General features: G+C 38.9%; 1 pseudogene; it reads right to left on the bottom strand.

Moving 5' to 3' along the window:
• Window positions 1-7660: 7660 nt before the first annotated feature.
• Window positions 7661-10986, bottom strand: LOC146550578 (uncharacterized; annotated as a pseudogene).
• Between the last annotated feature and the right edge of the window lie 2760 nt (window positions 10987-13746).

The raw sequence follows: 13746 nt of genomic DNA, 5'->3' as shown, positions 1-13746 counted from the left end.
CCCAACAAGGATCAATGCTCTTCATTAAGGCGGACCCAATACTGCTGCCTTGCCAAGCCAACCCAGTGACCCAGATGAAGACTAGAGGGGAAATGCAGAGCTGGTGAAAATGCAAAAACACTAAGTGAGTGTGAGTGTGTGTGTGTGTGAGAGAGAGAGAGAGAGAGAGAGAGAGAGAGAGAGAGAGAGATAGTTAAAGAGAGAGGTTTCTGTGGGTGTGTCATTTTGTATCTTATAGTTTCATGGAGGATTAATGGTCCACGGTTATTAAAGCAGTGATGGTACTAATGATATTTAGAATTTATTTTACTAAACACCAATATTGCTCATACACATGTGGTGATCAGTGTTGGGTAAGTTACTTTAAATTAGTAACTTAGTTACATTACTAGTTACTTCCATCAAAAGTAACTCAGTTACTTCAAGTTACTCGTTACTTTCAAAGTAACTAGTTACTAGGGAAAGTAACTTTGGTTTTACTCAGACTTCTCTTGTTAATGTGCCAGTCTTCTAGTTTGCTTACTTGCCACAAGTGCCTTTGGTAGGTGGCACACCTTAAAAGAACCATTTTAAAGAACCTTTTTTGAGTGGTTCTTTAAAAAAACATTTTAAATCTTTCAAAATAAAATGTATCATAAATTGAATTTGAGTAGGGTAAAATAAATACGAGCACAGCATAGACATATATTAATGGTTTATTGTCATTTTGTAGTATACCCAAAGACAAAAAGGCATTTTAACCCTCAGCACAACATCACTACTAATACATGTCACATATTAGTGTTTTAAACAGTAATAATTAAATATATTTGCTATACTATAAATAAATATATATAAATACTATAGCTACGGATAACACAACAAATAATACATGTATTGTTTAATTAATAAAACATCAGAAAGTGATAAAACACAATAGAAATAGAAATAGCTTCATAACAGACCAATAAATCAACACATTTTCATCAGCAGATGTTTGCATGTTCAGTAAAAATATTTCAACAACAAGTTTATGATTAAAATGATCAATGAACTTCAGCCTTACACTATGTAATGTACGTTTCATGTTGTACTCATGGTCCTTTGTTAGTCCAGTTTAGGATAATGTCTGTGACGTATGTTTCATATCAAATATATCTTAGATCAAAACAAGCCCACACCTGCAGTTGTTTCAGTTTTTCACTGGTGCTTCCTGTCAGCTGGTCAACCTCACTCTGGCGGACATCCATATCAGCCAACCAAACGACAAGTTCCTCCCTTTGTGCTTCAAATCCCTCCCACTCTGAGACAAGGAGCTGAAAGAGAGAGAAAAGAGTCAATTATAAAGAAGAGAGAAAAGTGAAACCCTCCTCAGCAGGTCTGACTCGCATACCTGCAGTTGACCTGTGATGGACTCCAGTTTGGCGTTCACGTCATCCCTCGTCGATGCCAGCAGCCGAGTCTGCAGGGTGCCCTGGAAGAGCTGAGTTAATGTTCGACTCCTCTTGGTCAGGCTCTCCAGCTGGATGAGCCGAGGTCTCCCCTCTCGACTGTTGTCTTGCAGAAAGTCAAATCAAACATATGCGATACACAATCAATTCACAAGAACACATTATAAAAAATAAGTCCAGTTCTTGCCTGATTTCAAGTGAAATCTGCATCAAAACAGGGTGACAGAAGTAAAACGAGTGCACAAAGCCTCACTTTGTACAAGCCTGCTATTATAGTTCTCCTCTATGCAGACGACTTTCCTGTTTTCAAGGCACAACTTGGATCTGCTGTACGAATCTTATGGATACACACTAAATGAAACAATAGTGTGCATGACTCCAGATTCTGATCCCTCATCCTAATATGGTCCCAACATAGCAACAGCAATAAAGCAAATGTTGAGGCTTCAAAATACAAAGTCCTTAAACTAATGGCTGACATGGGTTTTATCATAAGTAGGGATGGGTATCGAAAACTGGTTCTTGTTGAGAACCGGTTCCCACTGTTTCAATTCCTTGGAATCGTTTGCCACTTTTAAAAACGATTCCCTTATCGATTCCAGTCGCCCCGAATGACGTCATCACGTTGAGTAGCGTCTTTTACCCAGTAGGAAACATGGCGCCTGAGCGGCACAAACGCTCAAAAGTTTGGTTACACTTTATGAGAAAGGATGACAACAGGGCAACGTGCAATACTTGCAAAGTAGAGATTTCATCAAAGGGAGGAAACACTACGAATATGCAAAAGCATTTGCTCAAAAAACACGCGATTGCTTTCAACGAATGTCGTGTTTTTGATCCGCTCCGGACTAGCGAAGCTCAACCCAGAAGCAGCGGTAGCGTTTCCACGTCCTCTCCCGTTAATACTGCAGGTAACTAATCAATTAGCATTGCATATTATGTTAGCGCGATTTACCTTATTACAAAACCTGCTATTACTGTGCGTTGCATTTAGATAACCATGATGAGAGAGACAGAGTCTGGCTGGCTCAGATGCTGGCAGTTCTCGCTGCAGTCTACCGGTAGCGTCTCCTTTCAGGCCAGGATAGACGAATGTCACCCAGCAGTGTCTAAGTTTGTGGTCAAAGGCTTGCACCCATTTGCCACAGCAGATGCCCCCGATTTCACTTTGGTAAGTGAATGTGTTTAATTGTAGGCAGGGACATTACTGGATATTCTTGTGTAATTGCTACAGAATAATTTATGTTACACTTTGTTATTGCTACAGGAGAATATTTATTTTATTATTTTACATATACATTTTTTTCCTGGGGACCCTGTGACACCCCATTGAAGAGCCGTAGGCTGGATCTCTTAAGATCTCACTGTTGGGTTTGTAAGGCCATGTTACTCCTAAATTTCTATCTTGTTCAAAGAGAAGATATAAAACACAGTTCTAAGCTAATCGACTTTAGTGTTCTCCTTTTTAAAAAAAAAAAGAATCGATAAGAGAATCGATAAGGAATCGAATCGTTAAACAGAATCGAAAATGGAATCGGAATCGTTAAAATCTTATCAATACCCATCCCTAATCATAAGGGTGATAAATATACAGATTTCAGTCTGTCTTAGAGATTTGATGTTCATTTACCTGCAGATGCACTATACGTGCCTGCTCCATGGTTTTTCACAACATTTTGCACATCACTATTTAATACAGGAAGTAGGTGAACTAAAACAAGTCATCTTTCTTTGTGAGAGGACCATATTAATGAAACAAACCTCAATGACATCATAGGGATCCCTAAAGATGCTCCTGCTGCTTCTCTTCCTCCTCATCCTAAGCTTCCTTCTCCTTGTCCTCGCCTTCCATCCAATTGTAATTCAACCTAATTGTGTTTCTCCCCCTCCTCTTCCTCATTTTGTTGGAGCTGTGAACACAATTAATGTGAATCTGGATTAATTTGTGCAAACAAGAAACATCTACAGCTTTTTGGTCAGAGGTGCTCTTGTGATTTAAGCCGGGTATAGTAGATTTATGTGTTGATGCTACCTGCTTCAGCTCTGGCTGCTGAGTGATAGTTACACCCTGGCTGGATTACAAACTTTAACCATGTGCTGAACTTTGGCCCAGCGTTGATACCTCTTGTTAGTATAACGACCTCTTCTTAGCTTGTATGTATGATGTATGATGTATGATGGTGGATAAATGAAATATACAAAAAAATTAACTATATTACAAAAGAACATCGATCTTGGAAACATCAAATGACCGGAGCATAACTTGTCAACTAGTCCGAAACTAAGTTATGCAGGAACAGTCAAAGACACACCTTCTCATGTCACATTTTTATTCATTTCTATATAATTCGATTAGACAATAAAGAGTCATCTAATCTAATTATTCATTCAAAACACTTATGCATAGCTGTATTTTATACAGCTCATACAGAATTCAAAGTACAGGTTCAGATCTACAGAATTTCAGAGTTTCTAGAGCAGACACAGAGCTCACGCCACAACAGGCTTCAGGCGCCATTTTAGTGACTTTAACAATATATTACATTTTAATTTCGGTCGAGCTGACATTAGGTTATGTACGCAGCACGCAATTGAACCACATATTTTAGAAGCCAAAGGTTCAAATTAGCTGGGAGCACCTTCACTTAATTATAACAGTGGTTTTGTTAGGAAAACAGTTGGATACTAAATTGCGCTGACGTCAACGGCTAACGTATCTAGCTAATCGCTACTGTTAGCACAACATTAACAGCAAGCTACAATGACGAGTAACAAAAACAAAACAGTAATAAGGTTTTAATGAAAGTGTTTTACCTTTTCTAACAGTCCCAAAATCCACAGCTTCAAAGTCCAGCAGGTACTGAAGACTGTTATCCGTTTCGCTGTCACCGTCCGTGAGGTTTTTTCCCGAAAGGTCAAGGCCCGCCGCTCGCACACTCTGTCTGCGCATGCGCATCCCAACGACTGACCCCCTCCGTCCGCTCCCGGGAGGTTATAGTATGACGTGTTCTGACGTCACTCTTTCTCTCCCTGTCATTTATTTGGCTCGAAACACATATTAACAAATTGATCAGTGATGAACAACTACTCAGATCATTTACCTAAGCAGTGCGCTTTGTCAAAACGAAGTCTGTGTCCATTACACTGACATTCTGTTCTGCAATTGTTATATACTTGTATTTTATAATTTGACTTTACATACTGCTGGGTGGTTTGTAAAGTTTACAATAACTAGTATTATCATTATGCTATATTTTCAAAAATATATAATAATCTCAAAAGTAATGCCTTGGAGTAGAAAATAGTAATGCTTTATTAAAATTTAAAACTAAAGTACAGTATTTGAATGTGTGTATTGTGTCTACTGTTTGCAAATATTTCAAATTTTTATTTGAATATTCAGTTTCCTACCATGTTCTCTTAAAGGGTAATTGCCAGGTATCCCGCCCTTCCCCTTCGCACACACATGCACACAAAGAAAACACACAGTATAATTCACAGCCTCATTATAGTGAATAAATATTTATGCCATTCATACCATCAAACTTAGATTGCTAAGGATGAAGAACCTTTTGTTCTTTAAAGAACCATTTGTAATAGCTGAAGAACCATCCACAAAATAAAAAGGTTCTTTGACGTATGATGGTTCTTTAACCCTTTAGAGCCGGTCGGAGCGGGCACGCTCTGTTTTGCATAACTATTTTTAAATCCCGGTAGCTCTGCAACCACATAAGCTAGCGCAATAATTTTTTTTGCATATGAAACCGGAGGAGTTGTACTTACATCTTATGCCATCAGCTTGTCCTAGGTCACGGTTTCCTTCCACATAAAGCTTTGCAAAAACTGCATAAAAAGCGCTTGCAGGAACAAAAACATAATATTCCAGAAACACGCTTTGCTGATCCGATCAGCTGTTCATAACACTTCCTACGTTGGAATAGATGTCAGCGCGAACTTTTGCATGTCCGCCATTACCTGCCCGAAACCGGAAGTGACGTCATTTTCGCGGAAATGTACACTCTTAGAAGGGATGTGTTAAAATTGACACATCATGTGTTAAATTTTAACACATGTGCTGCATCAGATTAGGGACAACACATGATGTGTCAGTTTTAACACAATTAATGTGTCTGCTCCTTTAACACATCTTCTGTGTTAAAAAATGTAAACACAAAGATGTGTTATTTTGACACAAAGATGTGTTAAAATGTGTACATTTCAATTTTTTTTAAAAAAGGAGAAAAAAGATGGGTATATATTATACACTTATTGAATTCCATTTTTTATTTGGCATATTATAAATCATTACAAACTGAATGAACAAAAACTGTCAGAATCTTTTCAATTAAAATGTTTTAAATTCAATTTTAGCCAAAGCTATATCACAATTTTTACTTTACAAAATCAAACAAAATTCATATCTGACTAGCTTTCTATCTCTCTAGATCATTAAAATGTCAAAAAAAATTGAAAAAAGGGCAATCATATATATGATTGCCCTTTTTTCAATTTTTCAATTTTTTCAATATACACTCAACAAAAATATAAACGCAACACCTTTGTTACGGCTCCCATTCCCCATGGGATGGACGTAGAGAACTAAAATTCATTCCAGATACACAATATAACCATCCCTCCCAAACAGTGGTCACAAATCAGTCCAAATGTGTGGTAGTGGGCACATCTGCTATATTGAGATAATCCATCCCACCTCACAGGTGTGCCACATCAGGATGCTGATCTGACATCATGAGTAGTGCACAGGTGTACCTCAGACTGCCCACAACAAAAGGCCACCCTGGAATGTGCAGTTTTGTCTTACAGCAAAATGCCACAGATGCCACAAGCAATGAGGGAGCGTGCAATTGGCATGCTGACAGCAGGAATGTCAACCAGATCTGTCGCCCGTGCATTGAATGTTCATTTCTCAACCATAAGCCGTCTCCACAGGCGTTTCAGAGAATATGGCAGCACATCCAACCGGCCTCACAACCGCAGACCTCGTGTAACCACACCAGCCCAGGACTTCCACATCCAGCAGGTTCACCTCCAAGATCGTCTGAGACCAGCCACCCAGACAGCTGCTGGAACAATTGGTTTGCACAACCAAACAATTTCTGCACAAACTGTCAGAAACCGTCTCAGGGACGCTCAACTGCATGCCCGTCGTCCTCATCGGGGTCTTGACCTGACTCCAGCTCGTCGCCGTAACAGACTTGTGTGGGCAAATGCTCACATTCGATGGCGTCTGGCACGTTGGAGAGGTGTGCGCTTCACGGATGAATCGTGGTTCACATTGTTCAGGGCAGATGGCAGCTGAGAATGTCCCAGTTCTTGCATGGCCAGCATACTCACCGGACATGTCACTCATTGAGCATGTTCGGGATGTGCTTGACCGGCGTATACGACAGCGTGTACCAGTTCCCACGAATATCCAACAACCTCGCACAGCCATTGAAGTGGAGTGGACCAACATTCCACAGGCCACAATTGACAATCTGATAGACTCCATGCGACGATGTGTTGCACTGCATGAGGCAAATGGTGGTCACACCAGATACTGACCGGTTCTGGGTCCCCAGACCTCCAATAGCGCAAAAAACTGCACATTCCAGGGTGGCCTTTTGTTGTGGGCAGTCTGAGGTACACCTGTGCACTACTCATGATGTCAGATCAGCATCCTGATGTGGCACACCTGTGAGGTGGGATGGATTATCTCAATATAGCAGATGTGCCCACTACCACACATTTGGACTGATTTGTGACCACTGTTTGGGAGGGATGGTTATATTGTGTATCTGGAATGAATTTTAGGTCTCTACGTCCATCCCATGGGGAATGGGAGCAGTAACAAAGGTGTTGCGTTTATATTTTTGTTGAGTGTATATATATAATGTTCTGATATAATCCAGACAATACATGAATTAAAATTTTTAAAGGTAACAATTGTCATCTTCAACAAATTGTCAACATTTAACAAATGTGCAGTTGCATGCAAACAGAAAAACATACATTTTGGCGAATATAGCATCCAGGTTATACAATTTTGTACCTTGGGTTTAAATACAAAAATCAAAAATTTCAGCCAATCAGTTCATATTGTCTGACCTTTCCACTGCATAGGCATAAAAATGGTCAGTCCTGATAAGCAGTGTATTTGACAAAGATGCCAAATGAGGTTTCTCACCTCTGTGAACAGAGACTCTCTACATTTTGGACAGGTGAACATTTTACTTGCATCCTTTAATCTGTGCAATCAGCTCCAGTACTTTGGTTTTCCTTTGGGTGGACAGCGGCAGGTCATAGACAAAATCAAAGAAGGTGAAGACGGAGCCAAGTGGTGCTGGATAGGACAAGTTACATACCCAGTACAGTTTGAAAAGCTTATCCACAGCACACGTCAGGCCATCATTCAGAGAAATGGTTACTCTGTCATTCTTAGCAACAATGATGTACTGCCTGGTTGCCCTCTTTAGATCACCGATGCATATCAGCTGGGGTTGGTGTGTTGTGGATGATGCTTCAGGATCACTGCAAAGCGATGCAATACTTGTTCCAGGCTTGGAGATGGGGGAAGATAAAGATAGTATTCAGTGAGGTGTAGACAAATGCTTTCCTCAGGTAAATACCGTGAGAACTTTACTGAATACATACCAGTGCAAAAAAGGCTGCAACGACTGGCACCAACTGGTGGGAGTAGGTGTGTTAACACATGGCGGGGGGGTTCTTGTTTCCAGGGCAGCTATTGATTTGAGCTTCGGAATGATACTGGCTTCCCATTTTCGCAAAAAGAGATCCACCTTTCCTCCTGTAAAATTGCCAAACTCCAAGTCCAGCCTACGGAAATAAAAGAAGTGTTTAAGTTTAAAATGAAGCATTAAATACATTAAATCAAAAGTACATTCTGTCCATTTGGTAGCTGTATGGCTAAGATCAAACTTTACAGTATCACATTTCTGTTACCCATTCCACATCTAGCTTACCTACACAGTTAAACAACAATTTACTTGGAGTGGTATTTGAATACAAGTCCATTATTCCTTAATTTTAGCTATGATTTGGGTCCCATCAGACCCTGAGAAAAAATTAGGACTTTTTAGCTGATGTTCAACTTTCTAGCAGACAATTTCTTATGTTGTCTATCTGCGGTTTGTCCTGTAGAGCTTTTTTGTTGAAAATAGTGCTGCTGAAAGCAGAGTTTCATACAGATTTAGGTGATTTTTTTGTAGGGTTTTCACTTCCACGAGCAGCACTTTCTGCATTGTCATTTGATGTCCCTACTATTAGATAGTCATTTGGTGGTACGACTAAGATTTTGGACCATGTGAAAAGTGATGCTCATTGTAATCAGTGCGCAGGGAGTAATGATCAAACTCTGAAGTTATAAAACTTTCAAAATATTCACTAGGAGCTCATAAACATACCTCCAAATGTATCGACTCCTGTTACATACTTTGTATGCAAAACACAACTGAGTGGAGAAGGAGTACATAAACCATTACCAGAGAACCAAGCAACTTACCAGACTTGGCATGTCCAAAAACCGTGGGTACTCTCCGAATATTCCAGGCTCTGAGACTGGTGTATGTTTCCTCCATGCCTGACATGATAATTGGAAGGTTCTCAGCTGAGGGCCGCAATAACTTGGGTGACCCACTCATCTGTGCTGCTGGTATTCCCATCCTCTCGCCTGAGCTTCTTGTCTTCACCACAGTCATCTGTCACTTTTCGCTTCTTATAATGTCTCTGCCCCTGGTCGAGATTCCGTCTAAGGTTGCGCAGTTTAGTCTCTAGGAATCCACAATGAGAGACTGGATCATAATAATGCTCCTGAGGAAGAAAGGACAGAGGTATATGGGTAACAGCTGAGCAATTTTAACTGAGAAAAAAAGCTCTAATAAATAATTAGATAAAGGTTAAACGATACACAGTAAGTGGGAACAAGTGCAATTTACAGTATGTAGTGGAATTTACATTATTAAAATGCTAAATTTACTTACAAATCCTTCCCCCTGTCCTGCCACTTAAGGGTGGAAAAGTGGTGAGGATGCTTTTTGCTACAGTTAGCTTCTCTGCACTAAGAGGGTAACTGGAAAACAAAGGTAAACTTTTTTACTTCTGTGCACTTCAACATTTTTAAAGGAAAACATTCATTGCAAAATTTTAACAAAGTACAGTAAAGTGCGATACTTACTAACCACACCTCTCCACCAAATCCCCAATGCAAGTCTTCACAAGGAGCCTCCTCGATGGCACCGACAGGTTTCATACTCCTTAAGAATCTGTGGGGCTTTCCTGAGTGACTTCAGGGGTTGACTTTGTTCTTCTGTGGTAATGGTAGACTGTGTAAAGGCAACACCAGACACTTTACCTCTCTGCAATAATCTTCAAAGTCATGACAGCAAATTTCCACAGAGCATAAAAGCACGAGTTTACTCAAAAAGCTGCAGCAGAAGAAGGCGGTTTCTTAACTACGTGATTATAACGCAATGACTAAAAGAAATTCTGAATAATAAATAAATTGATTTTATCTTCTAGTTGCTACTTGGTGAATAAATCTGATCCTGACTAATAGTGATGTCTGATGTCTGTGGCACTGCTGACAATAAGAATTTTTTTTTTTTTTACAAATTTCTTTCTCATCTATAAAAGTGGTTACAAGGACTTTGACAGATTCTAAGTTGTCATATGTGTGCTGAAAAAATGAAACACATGGCTAAATAAGTAAGATAATTTGCATGGTCAAGTTGCTGTTGTTTGGTTTTTTAAATAACACTGACTATTACTTCCTCAGAAGTTCTGCATAAAAAAGAAACTATATCAGAGCATGTTTCCAGCAATAAGCCTTAAAAAAGAATGTGCACATACTTTAGTTAATCATACTAGATGCAAAAACTGCTTTAACTGCTTGAAAAAATAATTATCTCTGTCAATATGAGGTATATTTCATGTTAAAGTTACTCAGTCTTTATTCCTATTCTCTGCTAGTAAACGAATGGTCGCGGTGATAACTACATTTGCTATATTCAGAGCTAACGACAATATTGTCATTTTACTCAACACTGCTACGGTTAGGTGCTGACTCTGGCGTTGCTCATAGACAACATAATGCCTGTCGGAGCCGCTAGCCAACTACCACACTGGTTCTAAGAGCAATTTCTGAATACTCTAATACATAAATAAAGTAAATAGATAAATACATGAATAAAGTAATACATAAAAATACTACCAAAACACATTAACTCTAATGGAGTATGGCACGAAATCCAAGAACTAATAATAAAATTAAGAGTAGGATATGTTAGCAAGACTGTTACATTAAGGTTAGCTAGGTATAGTTAAGCAGTAATTAACTTAAACTCTAAACTCCTATATTTTATATAAATTCACATTCTTCCAGAAACCCGGCATATTTTCAGTACATTAAGATAAACTGGTAAATGATACTTACTGTAAGGTCTGACAACATACTAGGCGACGTAACCTCCATCTTTGTCTCCTTTGTCTCATTGGCGCGAAAGATAGCGCCCCCTTCCCGCCGCCGCCGGTATGTCATGTTGCTGGGCAGAATTTGTTTCAATTTTAAGCATGTGTGTTCTTACTCATTTCATTTTCTACTTTTGCTTCAATTGTATTCACATGTTACGGTCAAAATTAAGCCTGTTCTTTGTGGATACTTATGCTTATAGTATAGCCATGGCCATTAATTGGTATGCCATACATATTGAGAAATAAAAAATTAATCCTCTTTCAGAATTTTAGTACACCATACCTTGGTCCACATTACATTATAAAATGTTTTATTTGTTGAAAGTAATGAGGAAAGGATTAAGGAAAACAAACAATAACTAAACATTTTATTTATTCAGTTAATATAGTTATAATACATTGTTAATCTACAATTTATTTCACTAAATGGTCAGAGGGCCCGGTGGCGCCAGTGTCCGGCAGCCTCGCCTCTGTCAGTGCGCCCCAGGGCGGCTGTGGCTACAATGTAGCTTGCCATCACCAGTGTGTGAATGTGTGTGTGAATGGGTGGATGACTGGATATGTAAAGCGCTTTGGGGTCCTTAGGGACTAGTAAAGCGCTATATAAATACAGGCCATTTACCATTTAAACACAGGGCTAGTATCAAATTACTGAGCTGCTAATTTTAGGTCCTGTTGTTAGATTCTGAAAATAACACACAAAATGTGTTAAACTGTGCAACACATCAAGTGTGTTAAGCGTTTTACACATTTTTTCAATGTTTACACATTTTCTTACACATGTTATGTTAAAATTTACACAAAATGTGTTAATAGTGTAACAACACATTTTTTGTGTCATTTTTTAACACATCCTTTCTAAGAGTGTAGTCTTTTTTACCATCAGGGCCTCAGGGCCTATGCTGGTCTTTTTAAAAGTTATGTTTGACTTTATGACTTTCTGTGTCATTTCTGGGATGCTTAGGACTCATATTGCACTGCTGGAAATAGTTTATTTTGATGCATATGCTGCTTTTTTGCAAATTTGCACTATAATATTTATTTTCGTTTTTCCTGCAGTGTATAAAAATTTTGTGCAACTTTTTTGTATTTACAGTTTTGAGGGATAAGCCTCTTAAATTTCTCTAACTAGAAATATATGTTAAAAAAGCAAAAAACGATTTTCAACTTTTTTTGTAGTTTATTGCACTTTTTTGCAATTTATGTAATTACTATGCACTTAATGAATACATATTATTAAAATCTGGGCTATAATTGTTGTATTGATGTATAGCAACTTGAAATGCTCCCAAAAATGGCTCCACACCATGTAAAAATATAATATAAGCTCTGGCGGACTTGGTTCTATGGTAGGTCTTAAAGGGTTAAAGAACCATGAAGACATCTGAAGAATCATTTAAGAACCATAATTTTTCTGAGTGTGGACGATAAATAAACAAGAGGGAAAAGCCGATAAGCTGATCATTGATCAGTTTCATGATTAAAGTAGCAACAGGAGAGGGAGGGGGAGAGAATGAAAGGAGAAGATGCAGCTGTGCAGCATAAACACAGAATAACTCCAGCTTTGTGTCTTTTTCATTGTAGCTGAAGTCCGGGACAAACTGTTCCTTTTCACCTAAATACGAAACGCGTAATAATTCCTCTGAATATGAGACGATTTCGTTTTTTAGGGAACGGTTGGCAACTCTAATAATTAACCGTATGAACAAAATAAAGTTCAACATCAGTAACATAGCACCCACCCAGCTGTATAGAAACCCCGTCATGCTAGCTAGCACGCAGTACGAAAAAGTCAGCACAACGAAAATAAACTCCAACTAAACTTGGTTCATATCTGACCCAGATAGACTGCAGGTCATAACTTCTTACCTGAAGTTCAGTTCACCTGACACTCGGACCGGCGGCCGCTTCGGGTCTCTCCTCTTGCCTCCCCTTTCTCTCATCCACCTGCTGGCCTCCACCACTTGCTAATGTTACTGAATCTGTGGAAGCTCCGCGATAGCCACCACGAGAAGTAACGAATAACGAGCCTATCTAAATCCCAGTAACGAGTAATGCGTTCCTGATTTTGGCATAATAACTAGTTACTGTGCTCGTTACCACAATAATAACGTGTTAGTCCCAACACTGGTGGTGATAGTACACACTGTGCAGCATTACAATATTTTAGGGTATAAGAGGATGTGGTTTGAATTATATGAGACTTGAGATTCTTGATTGTTTTTGTAACCCAATCAATAAACATAAAACAGTAATAATAATTTCCACGCGTTTTGCATGTGCTACTATTTAAAGTAATAATTTGACAGTTTGGGAAGTATTTTTCTTTATCTTCACTTGGAGAGTTAGTTAACAACAGAAATATTTCATACTCCATATGAAGTTACACCTATATAGAGAGGTGCACCAAATCTAAATGGTGCAATCTACCTATGCCCAGTGTGTACACTCATGCATCGGGGAGGGGATTCCACCTCACGTGCCTAGCCCCTCAACAAGCGGCCGCACCTCCACTAAAGCAACAAAACAGCAAAGTATAAAACATTAAACAAATTAGTAAAAGATAAATAAAACAAAAACACCCCAAGCTACAGTTCTTTATAAAAGCATGATTAAAATGTATAAAACAATTCAGAGTAAAAGACCATAAAACCAGGAGTCAGTCGAGGCCAGTCCATAAACGTTTGTAAGATGACAACAGGCCACAACAAGAGAGAATAAAATCAAACAAGACAGAACGGGATAAAACAAGACAGCACAAGACAGCAGCAGTATGGCACAATCTTGTAACAAAAGCGGGAAACAGTCATCAAGGTCCACCCTACTA

This window comes from Mchenga conophoros, linkage group LG20, assembly GCF_057382185.1.
Source record: "Mchenga conophoros isolate Kocher_MC1m ecotype Shallow Benthic linkage group LG20, M_conophoros_male_GT1.1, whole genome shotgun sequence".
NCBI classification, from domain to species: Eukaryota; Metazoa; Chordata; class Actinopteri; order Cichliformes; family Cichlidae; genus Mchenga; species Mchenga conophoros.
This window is presented reverse-complemented; position numbering and strand designations above follow the sequence as displayed.